The following is a 24,225-nucleotide window of genomic DNA, read 5'->3' on the forward strand; positions in this document are numbered from 1 at the left end:
TGGAGAGATCAGGGATACAAGGCACATATCTAAACATACTAAAGGCGATATACAGCAAGCCTATAGCCAACATCAAACTGAACGGAGAGAAACAAAGCAATCCCACTGAAATCAGGGAAGACAAGGCTGCCTGCCCACTTTCTCCATATCTCTTCAACATAGTTCTGGAAGTCCTTGCTAGAGCAATAAGACAGTTGAAGGAGATCAAGGGGATACAAATCGGAAAGGAAGAAGTCAAATTATCACTATTTGCAGATGATATGATAGTATTACGTGAGTGACCCCAAAAACTCTACCAGAGAACTACTACAGCTGATAAACGCCTTCAGCAAAGTGGCTGGATACAAAATTAACTCAAAAAAAATCAGTAGCACTCCTGTATACAAAAGACAAAAGGGCTGAGAAAGAAATTAGGGAAACAAAAACCCTTCAAAATAGCCACAAATGACATAAGGTACCTTGGAGTAACCCTAACCAAGGAAGTCAAAGACTTGTATGAAAAAAATTTCAAGTCTCTGAAGAAAGAATTAGAGGAAGATATGAGAAGATGGAAAGATCTCCCATGCTCATGGCTTGGCAGGATTAACATAGTAAAAATGGCCATCTTACCAAAAGCAATCTACAGATTTAATGCAATTCCCATCAAATTACCAACACAATTCTTTACAGACCTGGAAAGAAAAATTCTCAACTTCATATGGAATAACAAGAAACCCAGAATTGCTAAAACAATCCTCTACAATAAAAGATCTTCTGGAGGTATCTCCATCCCTGATCTTAAGTTGTACTATAGAGCAACAGTTTTAAAAACTGCATGGTACTGCCATAGAAACAGAATGGTGGATCAATGGAACCGAACAGAGGACCCAGAAATAAACCCACACACTTATGGACACCTGATCTTTGACAAAGATGCCAAAACCATACAATGGAAAAAAGATAGCATCTTCAACAAATGGTGCTGGTCCAACTGGATGTGTACATGTAGAAAAATGAAAATACATCCATAATTATCACCCTGCACAAAACTGCAGTCCAAGTGGATCAAAGACCTCAACATAAAACCAGACACATTAAATCGGCTAGAAAAATAAAAGTGGGGAATACCCTAGAACTCATTGGTACAGAAGAAATCCTCCTGAACAGAACACCAACAGCACAGGCTCTAAGAGCAACAATCAATAAATGGGACCTAATGAAACTGAAAAGCTTCTGTAAAGCAAAGGACACCATCATCAAAACAAAACGACTGCCTACAGATTGGGAAAGAATCTTCACCAACCCTTTATCTGACAGAGGACTCATATCCAGTATATTTAAAGAACTAAAGAAGCTGAAAAGCAGCAAACCAAGTAATCCACTTAAAAAATGGGGAACAGAGCTAAAGAGAGAATTCTCTGTAGAGGAATATCGACTGGCAGAGAAGCATTTAAAGAAATGCTCAACCTCATTAGCCATTAGGGAAATGCAATCAAAACAATCCTGAGATTTCACCTTACACCCATCAGAATGGCCAAGATAAAAAACTCAAGTGACAACACATGCTGGAGAGGTTGTGGAGAAAGGGGAACCCTTCTCCACTGCTGGTGGGAATGTAAACTGGTACAACCACTCTGGAAATCAATCTGGCGCTTTCTCAGACAACTAGGAATAGCGCTTCCTCAAGATCCAGCCATACCACTCCTAGGCATATACCCAAAAGAGGCGCAAGTACACAAAAAGGGCATTTGCTCAACCATGTTTGTAGCAGCTTTATTTGTAATAGCCAGAAGCTGGAAACAGCCCAGATGCCCCTCAACTGAAGAATTGATGCAGAAATTGGAGTACATCTATACAATGGAGTATTACTCAGCAATGAAAAATAAGGAAATCATGAAATTTGCAGGTAAATGGTGGGACCTGGAAAGGATCATCCTGAGTGAGTTGTCCCAGAAGCAGAAAGACACACACGGTATATACTCACTCATATAGACATACAACATAGGACAAACCCACTAAAATCTGTGCATCTAAAGAAACTAAGCAAGAGAGAGGACCCTAACTAAAATGCTTAATCCCCATCCTGAAAGGCAAAGAGGATGGACATCAGAAGAAGAAGAAAACAGGAAACAACATAGGAACCTGCCACAGAGGGCCTCTGAAAGCCTCTGCCCTGCAGACTATCAAAGCAGATGCTGAGCCTGATGGCCAACTGTCGGGAAGAGTAAATGGAATTTTATGTAAGAAGTGGGAAATAGTAAGAGCTGGAGAGGACAGGAACTCCACAAGGAGAGCAACAGAACAAGACAATTTGAACACAGGGAACTTCCCAGAGACTCATACTCCAACCAAGGACTATTTGTGGAGATGACCTGGAACCCCTGCACAGGTGTAGCCCATGGCAGTTCAGTGTCCAAGTGGGTTATATAGTAATGGGAAGAGGGACTGCCTCTGACATAATCTGATTGGCCTGCTCTTTGATCACCCCCCCAAGGGGGGTGCAGCCTTACCAGGCCACAGAAGAGGACAATGCAGCCACTTTTGATGAGAACTGATAGACTAAGATCTGAAAGAAGGAGAGGAGAACCTTCCCTTTCAGTGGACTTGGGGAGGGGTATGCATGCAGAAAGGAGAGAGAGGGTGGGATTGGGAGGGGAAAAGGGAGGGGCTTATGGGGGGATACAAAATGAATAAAGTGTAATTAATAAAAATTTTTTAAAAAGTTTAAAAAAAAGGCAAAAAAAAATAAAGAATACCACCTACACTTTAACTAGAATGCCAGGCATCAGCATTTTACATATTTTTCCTCTGTTTTCCATTTGTACTTCTAACAAGCCATTTGAATATTGCACACACACCGTGGTCCCTCTCATGTGAATATTAAAATCAATTGCACCCATGAGCAAAGACGTTCTCCTGACTGACCCAAGGACCATGATTACACCCATGCAATCTAATGTAAACAATATTATCCAAAATATCCCTGCAAAAGAAAGTCTCAGTCTTCCCTAAATTTTCTTAATGGTTGTAGTTCTTTTTCTTCCTTCTCCCTTTGAATTGCTGTTCTGATCAAGGTCAAACCAGGACTTATTAGCTGCATCAGGCTGCCATGTTTTTCCTTTAGTTATTTTTTAAATTTTATTTTATATGTATGATTATTTCTGTGCCTGTATGTATGTGTACCATGTATATACCCAATGTCTGCAGAAGTCAGATCTTCTGGAACCGGAGCCACAGATACTTCTTTCCTTGTCTTAGTAATGAATACATAATTGTAAGAGTATACTTTGAGACCAGCTGAATTCAATATCAGTACATTTGCACCAACTACTTTAAGCCTCAATAGACGCTTTTGATGTAACATTATTGGCAAATGCAGAATGTAGACTTTGTGGTTCTATCATTTCTATTACTAAGTTATAAACGAGCTAGCATCCTTTTGAAAAGATATTCTACCAGACCTTTCTCTTATGTTTTACAGAGTCTCTATAATCCTATGACTCTTTCAATCTTCTGACCTATTACAGTCATTCTCAATTTTAGTGTTTATCATGTGTCTAAATTGGCCTGTGTGAGCTAGCTTGTGCTTCTCTCACATGTATGTCTCCTAATCTTTGGAGAATGTCTTTGCTTTTTCTTATAACACAGGCCTTGATGTGTTTCCCATTCCAAAATTAAATGGAAGTCAGGGCATCTAAAGTGGAGAATGGTGCTCAGCAAGGAAGACCTGGCTGCTCATCATGTTCTCACTTAAAGCATGTAAATGGACAGGACATAAGAAATGTATCTGAAATATTTACATAATTCATATCTTAATGTCTTCTTTTCCCCTTACTCCATTATACACTTATGTTTTATTTCTCTGATGTTAAGAATTCTGACTCCCTAATTATGAACATATTTAATCATTTGTTCTGTTTTATGATATTTATAAAATGATGTCAGTATCACTGAGTCAAGACTTTGCTCATATCTTTATAATCATTTGTTGTGCTTGTTTAATTTTAATTGAAATAATTGTGGATCTGCTTGCAGTTGTAGAAAAGCATTATACTCACGGACCTCTTGGCTCAGACTTCTGGGATGGCAACCTCTTGAAAACAAATATTATGCATCATTCAAGATTTAGAAAGCCTACCAGTACCATGGCATCTACCCAAGTTTACTGTATTTGTGTGCATGCTTTATATATGGTCTATATGTTGAATCCCATATAGTATACTTTTATTCCTTGGCAGGCTCACTCAGGTCTTCTACTACAGTTAAGATGCTGACCAATCTATGTCCCATGGTCCTTCCAATGGCCCTTCTAACCTTCTCTTCCCTTTCAGCCTGTATCTCTTCTCCTGGGCAATCACTCTACCGTATCCCTCCTCCAAACTCATTAATGCCTTTTGTGTTAACTAATAATGGAACTTAGGCACTTATTTTCACCAAGCTGTATCCCCCAGCATCCCACTTCCGACATTTTGCCATACCATGAAGTTATACAAGTGGTATTGCACAGCATCCCTCCTCAGCCCGATTCTTCTCTCTATAGAAATGCTGCAAGATCCACTGAGTCTCGGTGTCAACATATCATTTCTCTCTGCACTGAGAAGCACTTCAGGCATGCAGGAACCATTGCTAACCACTAATGATTCTGCACCTCTTTAGCATACTTTCTGTGTTTCAAATGTTCCCTGTTGTAAGTGACTACTAGTATTTACTAATGATTGTCTTTTAGTAAAGCTGCTGTTAGTCCTAAACAGCTGTATAACCAAATCACCACACAGAGACTGGGTTTATTTAGTTAACCTAGAACATAATGCTGGGCAATAGTTACTCCCTCCTAAACCTCTAAGCCCTCATAGTTTCCTAACATTTAGATTTTACCCATTATCTTATTTCAGTCCATCTCCAAGATCTCTCCTCTAGCTCTCTCTCCTAGCTCTCATCTCATCCCTTCTCCTCCCGCTCATTTCCTGCCCTCTTGCTCCTTCCCTCTTTCCTGTCCTCTGGCTCTTCCCAGGTCATCTCTGTGTCTAGTTGCTTTATTTTGGCCTGTTTACACAAGAGTTGAGACAGGATGCTTAGAATGAGTATCACAATGCAATATCAGGATTGAAACCAGAGAGTGGAGGGGAGAAATCAGCATTTGAATGAACGAAGGTAAGGTGTATACATTTTAAAAGAACATTATACCAACAGTTCCCAATGATGATGTATAGAGTTCTTGTAGTTACACTATAAACACAATATAAAGTTAAATTCACTTGCTTTTGCTTGCATATAATATTTTAGTTTGTGATCTAAGTATGTTTTGACTTTAATTTATGGACATTTTTTGTTATGACACTTAAAAGTTAAAATTATGTAAAAGAGAATACACAGAGAAGTTAAATATTGTTATTAACCTTTTACACCCTTGCTACACATCTCTTACAGGCAGTTTTTTTTTTTAATTAAATGCTTGTCATGCACACCCTTTTTAATGAATTCCTTTATTTCGTTCACAAAACTGTCTGGATTTTGTCTGAATCATTTTCTACAACCCTTGTATACTATCTTTAGCTAGTTCTGTTCTTAGGTAACACTTCTTAATCGTTTTCTAAGTAAAACTCAACATGATATTCAAGTTTTTCTACAAAAGAAAAACATTTTACTCACATACTTTTAATAACTTAACAAAAAGTAGGGAATATCTTAAGAGTTAATTACACTTATTCCTTTGTTGTATTAGTCATGACAAAAAGCAGAAGTCCTAGGTTTCCTCAATTATATTTTTACCCTTCCCCCATTCCACTCTTCCTAGTTCCTAAACCTATGAATCATATTTCTTGAAACTCAAGGTCAGTTGTCAAAAAATTTTCCTCTTCATCAGAACCTTGCTTGAAAATTTTCTCACTTCTTTTTGTAACTAAGTTTGAGTCTGGTTTCCACAGTCCTCATGCCACTGAGTTTGGAAAGTATATGTACCACCTGGCTTTTTCCAAGGCTCTTCTATCTTCTTTCTTAAACGTACCAGAATTGGACATTTTCTGCCTTTTCCCTTTGGTGTCTTTTCTTGATGCAGTGCCTCTCGTGTCCACCATTTTAGCTCGCAACCCATCATCTAATTTCTGTATTATCTGTTAAAGATGCAGTCTTAACAAAAAATTAATAGAGATTAGATCAGTATTTAAACATGTATTATGCTTGGGTGTGGATTTAATGCTGTTATTGGCCTATCACTCAGGAGAGTGTATTTCACTATTTCAAACAGCTAAAATAACAAGAATAACTGTCAGATTAATTTGGACATTTAAAGAGTGGAAATGGCACTCAAATTACAGTAGAGAAACTGATGTTTATTTGAATTTGAATCATAGCAAAAAAATAGTTGAAATGAGCAAAAAAAAATATCAGAATATGAAAAGCTGCCTGTAGGCAAGTACAGTTTTTATTCTTTACTGTTATTGAAAAGCAATGGGAGAAATTAATGGAAACTCAGAGGTAGGCACAGACAGGCAAAGGAAAGTTGACTCCAGGTTCTGACTATTCTTAGAAAAGCAAGTTATATATATACATTTGACATTATTGATTGGTATTCCACAGACTATGATGAAGGACTTTGCCATGTATTCAAAGACTAGTTTATATTTTCTAAATTCAGGAAATTTCCAGTTCTGGAAATTCATAATGATTTAAAAAAAAAAACCTCTTTTTATTTCTTCTCTAAAGAACTGATTCAGTAATGCCTATACCAGTAAGATTTCTATAGCATAAATTAGCCCACACATTTCTTCTTGATTAAGTATGACAAAGATGTGCATTCCTATTGAATAATACAGAACCCTCTAACCAGACTTAAGCTCCTTCTTAGTTTGAGACTTTTTGAGATATGTAATATTCGTGATTAATAATCTTGTATATTTATTCCAGAGTGTTTTAGGATAGTCTCTATTGTATTGAGATAGAAGATTAATATATTTTTAATATTTGTTGAGCAAAGTAAAGAAATGTAAAATTTTATGAAAGACCTTTCTACTTACTGAAAAACATGCACAGATTGGGGTTTCTCATACTGGGAATCTGTTTCACACTGCGTGCAAATACACACGAATTGACGCACAAATTCTTAGTGTCTTCCAGGCATGCATGAGAACATGGATCCCTTCCTCTCATAAGAAAGGCATGAGCAATACAAATTAATTATTTCATTTGTTGCGCATTACAAACAGAACTGAAAATTGACAAAGCAAATATATATTGTCTCACATTTCCTACTCTGTCCAAAGGCACTCAGCTCTGTACAGCACCACGGTTTCTATTAAGCTCATCTTGAAGTGATTAAAGGCAGTTTTTAGTTCTTACATCCCTAAAAGTGTTGCCTGGGATCTTAACCATTCCTCAAGATGAATATTACTACTCAAAATCGAGATATTTCCTTGAACTGGGAATAGAAGAACTTGAGGGAACGGCTCTGAGGTTAAACTGAGAGCTTAAAATGGATCTGCATTTTAAATTCTTCATGTAGAATTTTGATGCTCATCAATGGCATATAACAGAACTTAATTCCAAATTAATTTGGTGATTTAAAAGATATTATTAGCTCTGTACATGGAAGAAAACAGTGAGGTGTTTGATGTCAGGAATGACTGGATATGGGAGCTCAAAAACTGTATGAAAACACTGGCCATATGCAGTCTGTCTATCTATCCTGAGTATGGGTACAGGTTTTTTTCTTAGATAAATGTTTTTAAGGTAGGCACCAGGAACTCCAGGATTATAACACTAGCAACTCTAGGGAAAACAGATTACCTTTTCTCCCCTAGTAGTATGCAAAGTAATGTCTAGCATTAGTAGGGGTGAAGTTTCTAGTTTGGCATCAGCTCAATTTCCCCATGATCAATGAATTAAGTAAGTGTTCGCTTCAGCAGTCAAGCGTTACTACCAGGTTACAGAAGATAACCAACAGATTTGGCAATGGCCTCTGGGATATTTGGGTGCAGGTGATGACTATAGGACTGCTTTGGCTAATGACTGAACAAGATGTAACCTACTCCTGGTACTGGAGGTCGTATCTGGTGGTATAAGAAGTCTAGTTGATGCCTTGTCCCCTCCATTACTGCAGGAACAATAATTTACACAGAACCCACAACTGAACAATGTGTAGAAAGAGAGTTGTTGAAACACTCAGCCCTAAATGGTATGTCTCTATTAAACCCCTCCTCTCAAGGCTCAGGGCTCTATGAAGAACAGGAGGCAGAAAGATTGTAAGAGCCAGAAACAGTAGATAACTCCAAGGAAAGAGCATCAGCTAGACACAGCAGGGCTCATAAACGTATGAGCTCAAAATCACAGTGACAACACAAGCAAGACCTGAACGAGTTTGAGGCAGTCAAAAATCCCAGCGCTTGGGAGTCTGAAGAAGGTGGATTTCTTTGAGTTTGAGGCCAGCCTGGTCTACAAAGCAAGTTCCAGGACAGACAGGCAGACAGTGTTACACAGAGCAATCCTGTCTCCAAAAACCAAAATGAAACCAAACCAAACCAAACCAAAACAAAACAAAACAAAACAAAAAAGAGGTGAAGTGGACATAAAGTCCTACTTCCAACTAAGAAATTATTTGCAGTTGATAGATCTTGGGAAAGGTAAAACCAGTTTTGTTCAACGGATTGACATTATGTATATACTTCAGGGCCCATGCCAAGGAATAGTGAGTCAACACAAAATAGACTCTATGTTTTTATACATGTGCTTTTTGTTCTGCTTTGTTTTAGGTTTTTTTTTTTTTGTCTTACTGTTTTTATTTGTTTGTTTGTTTGTTTGTTATGACCCTTTTGGTTTTTGCTTGATGTGTTTGAGAAAGGAAGAGAGAGCGATGGAGAAGGTAACATGAAGTTGGGTGGGTAGGGATATGGAAAGCAACTACTGGGGTGGGGAGAAGAGTATGATCAAAATGTATCATTTTTAACTTTTTAATTAAAAATTACATCATCTTGTTTACAATTATATTAAAATATCTTAGGTAAAAGCCTCATTGGACAAGCCTGGTTCCTGGACTAATTTGTATGGTCAAGAGTGTAGTGTCCTCATCAAGGGGTCTGCATTAACACATTCACTGAGTAGGGGAGGAGGAGAGGAGTATCCCCAAGGGTGCCTGGTCCACAAAATATGTCAAATAGATTAGTTATTGCATTTCAGCATCAAGTGACTTCAACCTGTTCTAACACAAAGATCTCCAGTTCATCTAACAACAAATCATGTAGAGTCATTCACAAGAAAGTAGCTGTTGGCTTGAACAATATACCACATAATAATGTATAGTATTATGAACAGTTACAATTCCTGACACTCAGGCAAAATGATGGAACTAGAATTGTGAGATGTTATAGCCAAAATGGCAAGGTTATTTATATTTGTAAGTAACTAGATGGATATATACACATAAACATCCTATATAAATATTTTAGTAATGTGTTATTTTGTTGATATATTAACCCTAGCTAATCCCTTGACTTAAAATTGTCTCTAAAGCTCTCAGAAACAAGCTTTTAAAAGCCATTCAAAGCCCCCAGTCTCTGTGTACTCTTGGTGCCTGTCGTAGTTTGTATAGAAATGACCTCTATAGACTCATATGTGAACACTTGGCCCATAGGGAGTGGCACTATTAGGAGGTGTGGCCTTGTTGGAGTAGGTGTGGCTTTGTTGGAGGAAGCCAACATTGTGGGGGTGGGTTTTGAAGTCTTACATGCTCAAGCTACACCCACTGTGGAACACAGTCTCCTGCTGCTGCTGCAGATCAAGATGTAGAACTCTCGGCTCCTTTTCCAGCGCCATATCTTCCTATATGCTGCCACGTTTCCTGCCATGATGATAATGAACTAAACCTCTGAAACTGTGAGCCAGTCCCAATTAAAAGTTTTCTTTATAAGAGTTCCTGTGGTCATGGTGTCTCCTCACAGCAATAAAACCCTAACTAAGACAGTGCTTTTTGAAGCATTTTCTCTAATCACGAACTCTTCTGAACTGCACTAAAGAACGCTTAGTGCTTGGTGCTATCTATGCTTTATACTTTACAAAGCCCATTCACATGCATTATTTCATTAGCTCCTCTCATATTATAATAAAAACCATATGCTTCATACATATTTATGAGTCTTCTCAGACAACCATTAAACAAATTTCTCTGCCAACCTGCAATGATTTTCAGTTTTATGTAACTATGAAATAAAACGACTTCTATCCCCAACCATGCTGCTACTTCTTGCAGAGCTTTGTCAACATAGAGGCTAAGCTTCTGCGTTTATGTTTTTCATAGTTAATTACCCAAACAAAGGCAGCATAGACTTAGGCAGTCTACCATAACTCCATGAGAGATCTTTCTCTGTTATAGATGCCTTTCTCTCTGCCATCTATACTGCCAAAGCCTAGCCATTGTTTTCTACTTGCTCCCAACAAGTAAAATTGTTCTGCGTACAATTCTCTAGGCCAACAGGAGTTACCTTTTGGCTAACATACTTCACTGAGATAGGAGAATATTAAAAACAGGACAGTCCTTTAGAGAGTAAGCTTACTTATCTCAAGAGAGAGAATATATTTCTCCCATTATTTCTGAGATGAAGTCAGTGTGCAACTGAGAGGAAATTTGGTTAGAAATCCAACAAGACTAAAATTACGATCAGCCCAGACCTTTCTCTCTTTCAGAGTGAACACAAGGGGAGCACATAAGCAAGATCACAGATCACACACATTGAGGTGATTATAGTAATTGTGGAACAGTTCAACAGCTTCACTGGACAGAGATAAAATCTGCAAACTGTATACATTTTAACATGCATACAGCCAGAGAAGCATCACTACAAATCAAGGTCTGAAGCAGATCCATCAATTTGAGAATTTTACCCCACTTCCTATTAGTGGAACCTCTCTAGTAAATATGATATCTCTCTCCATTTTGTCTTATATTACTGGCCAGTAACGTCCCACAAAATGGAAAGACCTTATGCATATGTTTCCCTGACCACTTAGTTGGGATGTAGAGTTTGTAGTTTACCTGAGTTGAGGCTATCTGCCCTGTTCAGTCTGTTTTATTCTTTTATCCTCAGATGACTTCACCTTGATGTGCATAGATACAGATAGATTTATCTTCAAGCACTTTTTAAACTTTTGTAGGTTTGCCTGGTTATATCACAATCTTTCTTTTCTTCTGGGCTTCCTTCCAGACATTGTCTGTAGAATTGGCTTCTAAATTTTAATTAAGAGTACCTTTTGTTTGGACCATAAATTAAAATGTTCAGTGTTTCTTCCTCCAGTGTCAGGTTCAAGGAAGGCAGCCAAACGTGAAGTATTAAAGAATAAGCGGATGCTCTGTGCTCTGCAAACACCTTCCTTCACACTATAGCGATTCACATTTAACATAGATTCATGAGATGCTGCAGCTAGAATCCATTTTCAACAGTAAGTTGGTGAGACAATGCAAAACTCTTCCCCACCCCCCTGTACAAAGCCACTTCTCTGGGATCTCACAACTGTCAAATAGCACAGAAACTTGATTGTTCTGAATTGCAGCGTCAAGAGCTTTCCACTCCATGACTCCGTTTGCTGACCATCTCTTTGGGCTTAACTGTTTGAGGCGAGAGAGTCAGAAGCAGAGAAACTATGGATTTAACAAAATGTCTTTTGGGGGTTTTGTCAGCATAGAATGCTAGAGGTAAGATATTTCTGGCACTTGATAAATACTACCATCTGAATACTGAAATTGTTATTCACATTTGTTGAATGCTTTCTCTAAGCCAAGAACAAAACAAAAACAAACAAACAAACAAACAAAAACCATTTGAAGTTCTTTGCATGAGCTGACTTGTTTAATTATCTCAAAGGTCTGATGCTAAGAAATAGGTGCAGAAAAGTCAATTTCCTGGGCTAATGAAGGTAGTGTCCAAGGATACTAGTGAACCCTTCATATCACAGCTGAAGGCGACAACTCTACAACACTATAATGTGCAGTATAGATTCTTTTCACAAATAAAAACGTGTTTGGAGGTGATGTTTCCTTTTGGGGGGGCGTGAGGGAGGATGGAGATCAAGACAGGGCTCCTTTGTGAGTCTCTCGCAGCTACGGATCTCACACTGTCGACAAGGCTGGCTTTGAACACATAGAAACCTACTTGCCTCTGCTTCCCGTGTGCTGGGATTATCACCACCCTGTGGCTGGATGTTTCTGATCCGAGGTCAAAGAATAAGCCTTATGAATAACTCCCTTAGATGACAGGCATTTTGCTAAGACATAGAGGAGAAAGAATCACATACAGCTCCTGTAAACCAAAATCTTATAGAAAATGAGAAATGAAAAACAAGGAAACTTGCCCATAGTATAAAAACTACAGTAGTTTGTGACAGAAGATACAGAAATCAGAATTTGACTTCCTAGAGGAGATTTGCAACTGGTAAATTTTGTGTAACACATATTCAGTTTTCAAAAGTTTCCCTCTATTCTCCTTATAGTGACACTATAGATTTGAATACAGGTAATATCTTCAATGTTTAAGAAAAGATCATAATCATTTTCTCATTGGACAGCCTTTTTTTTAAAAGTTGTATTTATTTATTTATTTAGTGTATATGGGTACTTTGTGTGTTCATCTGCATACAGAAGACAGCATCAGACAGTTGTGAGGTGCTCTGTGCGTGCTGGGAATTAAACCCAAGACTTTCAGAAGAGCAGTGGGTGCTCTTAACCACTCCTCACTGGACAGACAGTCTTTAAGCACCTAGGAAGAGAATGGGCTTACAGTGTCCCATCACAAGCTTGTTCTCTGCTGCACAGACTCACGAACTGTAATGGAGCTTGCATTGGCCTGTCCCCTTTAAGATTCAAGTCCCTAGCCTCTGACTAAAATGGATGCCTTCTCTGCAGTACTTCCTACCTGGAGCTCCACAGTCGCTTGCCTATTTTTGGTTTCTCTAATCAAAACATGAGCGAGGTTCAAGAAAGCACCTACTCCCAGCAGGCCTTGCATTCAGCACTTAACTGCAATCAACTAGAGAGCTGTGGCCCTCTGGCTGGGTGGCTCTGGCTGACATCAGGAGCAAGGCCTCATCAACACAGCAGGCTCTGTTCTGCCTGTTGGGGCAGCACCCTGCAAGCCAGAAAACAAATGTGATTTTTGGGATCAAAATAATATTTTTTTTTAAACATATGTTTTTCTCAGAAGTGTCTTAGGGAGAAGGTAAATTTACATGTATAGAACCAAATGCAGTAAGTTCCCAGACTATATCTTACACTCCTCTCCTCCATTTTTTATTTTATGTTTGGTATTGTAAGTATGTTATTTCCCCTTCTCTTTCTACCACCAAACTCTCCAATATACCCCTTCTTTCTCTCTTGAACGCATGGCCTCTTTTCTGTTAGTTGTTGTTACATGCACACACCCGCATGCACATACACAGAGACACCTAAATATAATCTATTCAGTCTGTATATTAATTGAATGTATATTTTTAGGGTTGACCACTTGACAATGAACAACTAATTGGTGTGATCTTGTCTGAGGAAGACTGTTTTTCCTACTTTCAGCGTTCCTTATTGCCTGTAATTCTTTGTGCAAGGGTTGAGGCCTCATGGTCATTTCCTCATCTACTTTGTCATGATTATCCTTGTTTAGCTCACACTTGGGCAGTTATGTTAGTGAGACTCAATGGCTATAGCTTCTGACATTACTAGAAGCACAGGCTCACAGCAAACTTGCTGATTGTCTGGCTCTTATGATCTTTCCATCTTCTTCTACACTGTTCCTTGTGCCAGAGGTGGAAGAGTTGTGTTGCAGATGTCTCTACTGGGACCGGCTCCACAACTCTTTGCTTGAATTGGTTGTGGTTTTCTGTAACAGCCTCTGTCATAAAAAGACATTTCTTCCATGAGGGGTGAAGACTATCCTTATCTGAGGGTACAAGGACAAATTTTAGAATATAGTTAGGGAACATGCTGATTTCATAAAGTGGTGGTTGCAGGTAAGTTCTCTTTCAAGATCCATGACTTGACCAGCACTGAGTAGTTGGCTAGTATTCAAGTACTGTACCTGGTTTCCCTCTTGTAAAGTGGGTCTGAAGTCTGATTGGAGAGATGTTGGTTCCTTCCAAGGTTTGGATACCATTATTGCACCCCTAGGGGCAGGTCCTGGTATTGTGGTTCATAGGCATTTATGGCTGTGTAGGGCTGCTGGTTTCTTCCTTTCTTTGTAAGTTTACATGGCACTTTTTAGTACTATGAAAAAGAGTGCCTGAAACATATAGGTTAGTTATTCGGGCTAGTTCCAGCTCAGGGGTCTCTGGACACTGTGTCTGAAGTACATGGTGTCTTCAAAAATAGGGGGTTACCTTCCATGTCTGGGCAATAACCAAGAGTAACAGCAATAGGCTGTAATGTTAAAAAAACCTGACGGATACTCAAAAGTGGGCTTCTCATGTCTATGAACTCATGCCATAAATGCCTATGAACCACAATACCAGGACCTGCACCTAGGGGTGCAATAATAATCTTTGGCTCTTAGAGGGAGCATTGTCAGCACAGGTGGGAAATTTTTTTCTAAATTATATATCTATACAAAGAATTATGTGTGCTATAGGTTTTTTTTAGAGATAAATTGTCAATAGTATGATTCCTTATGACTCTTCAGATATCATTATTATTTTACTGTCTTTCTGAATTTACCTTCCTTTCCCAAAGATCTCCTCCCTTTACCCGCCTTCACTCACTCTTCTTTAAGAATTATCTTTAACCTATGAATTCTTTAAGAATTATCATCTTTAGCTTTGTTAGAATAACAGTTTTTGTCTCTTTACTTTACAAAACCAAAAGAAAAACAATGTAGAAGTTAGCTATGAGACAACAGTACCACGAAGCTTTGATGATCTCCACTTCTGAGGGTAAGTTTATAGTTTGAAGCTTTAAATGTCATCCTACTAACACATGGTACTGAATGTTCATCAAGAGCCATTTGCCAAATACAACCCCAGGCATCTGAACTCATGGTTACATTCTGCTTTTGTTCCAAAGCTTAGCAATCAAAATTCCTTCAGGCAACATCAAGGTTATTAGACCCAAAACCCCAAGCACCTTGTGATGGAGAAGGCATACAGGCTAAAGTGTGTCTCCTCTCAAAAGCTGCATGTGCTGATTCTTCATTATTTTAATCATCTTATAAATGAATTAAAAAAGCAAGCGCTATGCTGTTTGAAACCAAGATACAGTTCTGTGCTATGAAGAAATTCATAACAACTAAATTTATAGGTCATATATTTATATCTGTGTGTGAATACATAAACATTTTCTCTTAAGTATGTTGTGAAGAATCTCAGCAATCTCGATGGAGGTGTTGGGACACAGAATAAAACGCCTTAGTGATAAAATGATGGCTCTTTCTGCTATGAGTTTAATGAGAGACAGAAGAGCCTAGAGTCCTAGCAACATGGCAACAGGCTTGGGATTAAGGAAAGTAACAAGAGAATCTCTGAAAAGAAAATAGGCGGTGGATTCAGCAACTGCACTGTTGAGGATTTCAGCTCTTTCGGGATTGCCTTCTGTTACACCTGTAGCAAAGAAACTTTACATCATGCCACCATGAACAATCTTAGATTCTTTGAAATGCGTAACAGTAGTCTCAACACATACTGAAGCGAGTGAGCATTAGCTACTGCCCCTTGATCTTACTATAGTTAGGTTAAGGCTCACTAAATATGCAACCACATTTTCCACCTATAGAAATTACTGAATAAAAATTCCTTAGTGACTACGTCTAATATAATTAACAAAGCTGCTTCTTCAAGCTCAGTGAAATCTTTGTTCTCATCACAGAGGCTCTGTACATGATTCCACATGAAGGTCAGCCACCATGTTCAGCACTTATTTCCAGATATAGGACTCAGTAACTCTGTACTTGACACCAGCCAGCTAGGCATGCTTCTGTTCATTCCATTTAGGATGAAGGACACAAGCTTTCAGGCTTCTTTACATTTTCATTCTCTTAAGCCAGTATAGAAGATATAAAATATTTAAGCTAATCTATATATATTGAATACCTATGATTGAATACCACTCCTCATATTTAGTAGGTTGGTAGAAAAGCCACTAGTTTTCAAAAACAAACAAACAAACAAAAAAGCATGCCTGCTATGTGTCTTGTTAAGTAGCCATGCTCTGGGTATTGTGTGAGCCTGGGCTGCAGTCATAAGTGCAGCTCTCTGCTGAGTGTCCTGGGCCTTATAGGAATAACACTAGCTAGCAACTCTGGGTGTTAATTTGTAATTAAGCCAACAAGTTAAATCTACAGATGACTCCCAGTCAGCCTATGGCAAATGATGATATGTCTACAGACATCACCTTCCCTAAATGCAAATTGCAGACATGTTTTGGACATAATTTCCAAATTGTTTCTAATGAGTTTCAGGCAAGACCCTGCTTTCTATGTCCTTGGGCAATAGAAACCCTAAAATAAAGTGGAGATTAGAAAGATGGGTAAGAACTGGAGCTGGATTCAGGGTCTCCAATGCTAACCATGTTTATTAACTGCATAATAAGTGCCCTTTGTTATGGGAAACTGATGGGGAGTTCTAACTGGTTTGGGGGCACAGTGTGTGCATGAGAACTGTCTGTATTTCTGGCTTAAATTTTGCTCCTTAAAACAATCTACTTAGAAACAAAAACAAATCAAGAGCTGTAGCTAAAACAGACTTCCAAAATGATAGCATTACAGAGACCACCCAAAGGATATTGTCCCAGTCACTGGTGTCATTAATCTTTGTTCTCTGTGTCTTCAGGTTCCATTTCTGAGAAATCCCAATGATAGTAAATACTGGCTAAAAGAGAGTTCTACTGTTTAATGAGTTAATGTTTCCAATGCACTTAGAATTGCCCTGGCTATACAAGGTTTTGCTATGTCAGTCAGAAATGGTTGAAATGTAACTAACTTACTTGGCAGTCGTATGAGACCACTTCTGGCTTTAGGAACATAAAGTGTGTTGTTCAACTTTATTAATACCGAAAAGAAATGTGTTAGCAAACTTGATGCTGAATGTGCTTAGCTTTATGGTTCAAAAGCATAAAATTTTAGTGTCTATCCATAAGATAGCCTAGTCAACGGCATAGAAGCTAGATGAATTTGGTTGCTGGGAAAGCAGACAGGATGATGGTGGTTATGAATACTATATTTTTTTTTCTGTGTCTGAAGGCTTGAAAGTAAGAAAGAGACAGGCTGTAATGAGAGCACAGTCTGCCATCTTGAACAAAAATATAAACTTTCTTCATTTAGTTTGCTTTAGTAAGGTGTTTAAAAAAGAACAAAATAAATATGTTATCAAAATGTTTGTAAGAGGACTGGTAGGGCAGTTCAACTGATAAGGAAAAAGCCCTTGCTGCCAAGCCTGATTACCTGTGCTCAATGCCCAGAACCTACGTGGTGAAAGGGAAGGAAATGCTGATTCCCGAGCTGTCCACTGACCTCCACCTTCCTGTGCTCACAGTCACAGGTGCAGTCTCCTGCCACACACATTAAACTTAAAAGTCATAATAAAGCAATGTTTTACTCATAGGTTATTTTCTGATAATGAAATTTTGAGGGACTATTTTTTAGAGGGATATAGAATGTCTCTTGATTGCCTAAATCAGCATTACTGGTTTTAAAATTACAAATTACAGTTAAATTGTTTTTGTTTGTTTGTTTGTTTTTGTGTCTCTCTGTGTGTGCGAGCACGGGTACCTCTTTCTCCTTTCTTTCTTTCTTTGATTGTGTGTGTGTTTGCCTGGGTACCATAATATGTGTACGGTGGTCAGAGAACAACTTTTGAGAGTCAGTTATCTTCTTTACCACGTGGGACACAAGGATGGCCCAGCTTTGTGGCAAGAACCTTTGCCCACTGAGCCTTGGCACTTAGTAGCCTTGGCACTACTGTTAAGTAGAATTGAATGAAGTAGAATGAAACGAAATTGTGATTTCAAAGCATGGTTAGAAGTTCTTTCAAGACCACTCTTCAGAACGTTCTGTTTGTCAAAGCTGTCGCCTGCCTGACCCAAAGTGTACAAAAGGCGCCAAAGCTGCTGTTCTGCTGTAGGAAGTTGCTAGGATATTTCCATGGAAACAATTGTTTCAAATTACTAATAATATAAGTTTGCGCTCTGAGAGCAAAGGGCCAAGGTAGGAAGAGAGGAAGTATACTTTTCTCTGTGAGAAAAGAGAAGACTGGTGACAAGAGAATGATGCATTTTCTTAAGATCATTTTTTACCTCTCAGTGTTGATTTTTCTGTATTGTTTCATTTGCTTCAGAAACCATGGGAAAACCCATCACTCAAGTCATTCATGCAAGTCCTGGGAGACTCAAAGGACCCAACCTATAGATGCTGCTTCTTCTCTCTAACTCAAAGGAACCTCTGATCTGCTGATTCAAGAAGGCAACAATGTCAGGATACTCTATGACAATTCTAAGAAACCATTTATCAGTTTATCAACTTATGCCATGTATTGGCACCTCTTATGTAAAAGTCAGGGAGTGTGAGATGGAAATAAAATTACAATTATATTCCTTGATAAGTTTCCCCCACATGTGAGGCTGACAAATAAGTTAGGCTCTGGGTCTAATCGGTCTGTACAAGCAAAATCCTGAGCTAGCAGAGGGCATTTCCTGAACACACCAGAGATATGGAAATTAATGCACTACTGTCTAAGCAGAAACTTAGACAAAGCCAATCTCACGCTGGCTACGTTGATAGACACCCAATGACTATGTGTTAAATGAATAAACAAATGAAACTATTTCTGTTAAAGTCAAATTAGTCACCTTATAATGTAACCCCAAATTTACCACAGGCACCTGCTTGTTTTTGAGAGGCAGCAGAAAGCCTCCACCAGGCCTCCAGCTGCTGAGCACGGCCTTTGCTGGCTCATGATTCGCTTAGTGACTGGTTAGTGCTCCTTCATGATATGTGTCCTATGGAAAGCCATGGCACAAAGACGTGGTAGGATTTTTATCATCTCTGAAAGGAGGAGATAACTCAGAATTTAAGGTTGCATATTATACGCTTGTTGAATAAAATGCAGCAAAGTATTGTGCACAGTGATTGCTGACGTCTGTTGAGTATCGCGTCACACACACTGCGCTAAGCAGGCCAGGTGTATTCCTCACAGAATGAAATCTTTTTTTACCCGAAGGAAAGAAATCTTAACAATACACCTAGGGTAGTCTAAATATTTTAGCTCAACCCCAATTCTCAACCTTTGCAGTACACCAATTGAATTGTTTGCATTGGACCACCAGACTCTGAAAAAACTTGTGTCACAAGATGACACAGAGATGTCTTGCAAGGTTCTTCCAACACTCAGCCCCTCTCCAAGATCACAAGAACGCTTAAATTCCCACTGAAAAAAAACTTGTTCTTCTTCAGTGGAGAAAGCAGGAAAGTCTATGGAATTTGTACATACATACAGAATAAAAGAACCATGCTTCCATCATGCCTCCCTTCCAGCTTGAATGGGGCCCCAGGCTGAGGTCTCCTTAACTCCGTCTACCAAAAATGTCCACTCCTGAGATCTGCCTTCTCCACTCCTATTTCATGGTTACCATGGCACCCTGTATTTGGGTTTGATGTGACTGTCTCATAGATGCGGTAGCTGACTGAGACCTGAGCACTGAACCCTATCTATGCTCAGCCCAGAGTCAGTGATGATGTAAGGTTGGTTTCACAACCACCAAACTGACTCATTTTTGCTTTCCCTACTTATTTCGAATTAGAACTGATGAAAATAAGGTAGTCTCTCTCTGCTTGACAGGACTGTAAAATATGAACCTGGTATCCTTTGCTTGGGATCCTCACTTACATATTTATACAGGTATGAGCTCATTAAGAGATATAAGGAAGAAAACACTGAGAACTGGTCCAGGCTGCAGTGATGACTCCCTGGGTCTTTCTGTGGGCTTCTGCGCCTGTGTTGTCATGTGGAACAGGAAAAGAGAATTCTGTTTAACCTCACACACAAAGCAAGGTGTCCCAGCCTTCTTGACCCTCACTTGAACTTCTGCTTAAGTTTTCTTGATTAATTCCAAGATCACCTAAGACAAATGGTTGAGTCTCCCCTTCCGGTTTTGTTTCGTTTTTACCATGACTGGGAGCCTGGAGTGTGGCTGGGTGATGACCACTCTGCTTCTGTGATCTCCCTCTGATCATAGCAGGAAAGTCACAATCTCTCCAAGAGGAGAGCCACTGTCCCATTTTTTAGCAACATCTGTCAGCGCCCTTCTCTGCCTCAGTGATTTATGAGCATTCACAATGCTTTGAGCATAATGATTCACATCTGGAAAACATCATCTCATCACTTCCTTTAATCCTTCAAATGCCCTCTAAGATCAGATGGTACAAAACTCATTCCATTCCTGAGAAAAATTAATTTGCTATAGATGACAAAAGCACCGATGAGTAAGACATGACTAAGCTTGGTTTTGGCAGGACAGCAGTACCACAGCGGGCTCTGGCTGCTCTCACTCCTCACTCAGTATGTAGAAATACTGAGCATCTCACAGCCCAAGGTTTAATTTTTCCAAGAAACCAATTGGTTTCCATCCATGTGTAACCCCTTCCAGCTCCCCTGTTTTGCTGCAGTTGAGAGGAATATTTGACTTTTTCTGTTTAAGATGCTGTTCTTCTGATTAGGTTTATCATTTGCCAAACAGGTCTTCCTGGACCAGGCAGGCTGCTCTTCACGGCGTGAACAGCCTCTTGAGATACCGGTGAAGCCAATTCCATTCCATTCATATCTGATTGTGATGAACAGTATCTCTATCTCCCTTTGGCTCCTCACTGCCTTAACTCTGTACTGTTTTCTACAAGAGAGAAAACAACCTGGTTCACAAAGACAGAGTCGTTGAGCCAAATACCGACTTTCAATGGGTTTTTACTGAAGTTGAAAACATCCCCATTTAAAAACATAGAAGTGGTTTGTTTTTCTGAGTCAGGAGTAGAAAATTGCTTCAATTCTGTGGCTTCTGAGCATTGCTACCTGCATCTAAAGCTCACATGGCAGATAGAGTTGGGGAGAAACAGCAGTAAGTTCATAGTAGGGATGGGATATAGCTGCAGCTTCATGCTCTGGGCCTTTGCCTCTGCCTCAGTGATTCTGCATATGGGAGTGAGCCTGTCTGTAGTTACTCATCTCCCTGGACACACAGAATGAGCCCTTCATGAAGGGTGTATCTTCTTTACTTTGCTTCATCTAACTGGATGAAGCAATCCAGTTTCATTGCATCCTTTCCTTCCCCAAATTACCCAAGGTACCAATTTACCTTCTGGTTCCTGGGATTGTGCTGATGCTTCTAATTAGTCAAGTACATTCTCTGGTTTGCTAAAATGTCATTGCCAAGCAGGAAAATATTACTACCAACAACTCCTATAAACCCTTAAACTGTCCCACACCCCCAACTGGGCTTTGGCATAAAATCACACAACCATGATGCAACCAGTGCTAAATTACACAGGAGATAGGACCCAGCCCTCAATTTCTCTTTGCTTTTACTTTGCAACATCTTTTCTCCCTGTCTTCAGACCCATCTGGCTTTTTCATCAACTCTGATACATGGTGGAGAATAGAAATAAACTATGAATCTATCAATGGTGTTGATATTGAGCTGACTCTAAGAAAAGGTTTAGGCAGAAGATCAAATGATTATAACAAAAAGCCAAGATTTCAGTGATTACCCCTTTCCTCATTCCTGTCTCTTTTCACGAAGACTGGCACAGCATATTTTCATTTCATTCTGTCTCCCTCCAAGTATTGGGCTTTCCAGAAATCTGCTTTGCTTGTGTCACTCTGGACTTGGGAAATGTTTCATTGAAAAGGTCAGAGCTGGTTCCTAAGCATGGCCAAGAGAGGAAATGCTCATGTCAGGCTTGTCTGCAGTGAAGCTTGAGGCCGAGAGATGGATGCCTCAGTGTGCGAGCACATTTCCTGGCTATGCCAGTTTGCTTTCTGTTGTTACAATGAAACATTCTGATCAAGAGTAACTTGGGGAAGAAAGGGGCTTATTTGGCTTATTACTTCTATGTTCCAGTCCCTCTTGGAGGGATGTCACAGAAGGAACTCACAGTGGCAGAACCTAGAGGCAGGAACGAAGCAGAGACTGGAGGAATGCTGCTGCACACTGACTTCTCTGGCTTCCTCATTTCGCTTTCTTACACAAGCCAGAACCAATTGATCAGGAGTGACACCACCCACAATGTCCTAGGCCCTCCTATGTCAATCGTCAATTAGAAAATTCCCCACAGACAAGCTCAGAGGCCAATCTGATGGAGGCAATTCTCCCTATCAGCTTCCTTCTACCCAGGTGACTCGAGTTTGTGTGAAGTTTACAAAAACTAACCAGCACACTAGCATACAAGTCTCTCAAGGTTTCCTATGCAGAATTTCTCAAATGAGTAATTGGAGTCACCTGAGGTCCCAAGAAAAGAAGGCCAGAATGAAGGAACAAAGAAGACGTTTTTGATCAAATTCTCAGCTACCACTTGTACAGATCTAGACAAAGAGCTGATCTAGGGTCCTTTCCCATCAGCAGACTTATACCTCTACTCTGAGGTAAGAGAACTCCCCAGTTTAAAAGTGAGGTAAGGCGGTCAGAGAACAGGGGCTCAAAACAGCTTCAACTTTTCCTAGTCAAGCTAGACACCTTGAAAAGAAATGTTTCTGTTTGAAATTTAGATAGTATGGTTTCTGTTTTTAATATTTAAGAAACTGTTCACAAATTTTTTTATAGGTAGACCAGAAGAATGTAAAGCAGGCAAGATCTATTTTATCATATATTTATATAAGTGATAGTATAATGTGTGTATACACACACTTATACATACATATATATATATATATATATATATACAACCTTTGAAAGACATTTAGTTTTTATATATTATATAAAGAATAAAGTATTTAAAACCAAGGGCCCAGAAGAGTGACTAAATTATAAAGCAGCATTGGATGCTAATGTATGAAATAACTCATTCAACAATAGTTTTATGTTTTTATTGCTCTTGATTCCATAAAAAAAGATTTCAGAAAGATTCCAGGAATTCAACTTTTAGTAAAATATTTGTCTATCTTCTGTCTGAAAGCATGGCTTCCACTGGCATTTAAGCACTTCATCAGCTGGCTCACAATTGTCCTTGTCAATAGTAAAACAAACAAAGAAAACACAGCTCTCATTTCAAAAAGGGTAAGAGATCATTTATTCTTGATTTAGATACTAGTGACCATACCTGGGAATCATAGACTCAGTTTACCCCAAATTCTATGTCCTAATGTAGGAATAGTTTCATGAAGCTTTTTAATATTGGAACAGAGAAAGTCATAGATCAAGACATTTTTCAAATGCATCAGTGCAAATGCCAGGTAAGTAGGTTGTAGAAAAGGTGGAACATCTCAGCTGTAGTCCTCACGTGTCACCTGACAGCATCCCTCGAGTTTGCGTTGGGTGGGGAGCAGATGTGTTTTTACATTCTGAAGGATTTGTCTTGTAGTCACAGAGATAATGGGTCACACACAGAGTTGCTATTCTGGCTGGCTTTTTAAGTTGCTGTGATCAAACACTGGCCAAAGTAATTTTGGAAGAAAAGGGTTTATTTAGCTTACAAGTTACATACAGTCCATCATGGTCAGAAACCAAGTCAGGAACCTGGAGGCAGGAACTAGAGCAGAAACCATGGAGGAACCATACTTACTAGCTTGATCAGTGACTTTTCTTATACTTTCCAGTCCCACCCTACCTAAGGATGGCAGCACCCACAGTACACTGGGCCTTACCACATCAATCAACAATCAAGAAAACGTCCCACAGACATGATCACAAGCCAACGTGATGGAGATAACTCTTCAATGAAATCTCCTTATCTCAGGCTACGTCAAGAAGTAAGATGAGCCTTCACAGATAGGCAGCAAATGACCATTAAATGGGCTCAAAGTGGTCCAAGATAATTTAATTCTGGATTTGCAACATTCCAGCCTCTCCACAGAATTGAAGTTCTAACCAGTCAATCAGCCTTATAATCATAGCTTCTTTCTAGGGACTTTGTACACATACTTAAAAAAAATATGTTGGAATTGCTACAATCTAGCACTAGCAATGCTCACATCTTCTATATTATATCACATTACATTATATTATATTACATTATACATACATTATACATTATACATACATATATACATTATATTATATTATATTATATTATATTATATTATATTATATTATAT

Source organism: Psammomys obesus, unplaced genomic scaffold, assembly GCF_907164565.1.
Source record: "Psammomys obesus unplaced genomic scaffold, mPsaObe1.curated_primary_1811, whole genome shotgun sequence".
Lineage (NCBI taxonomy): Eukaryota > Metazoa > Chordata > Mammalia > Rodentia > Muridae > Psammomys > Psammomys obesus.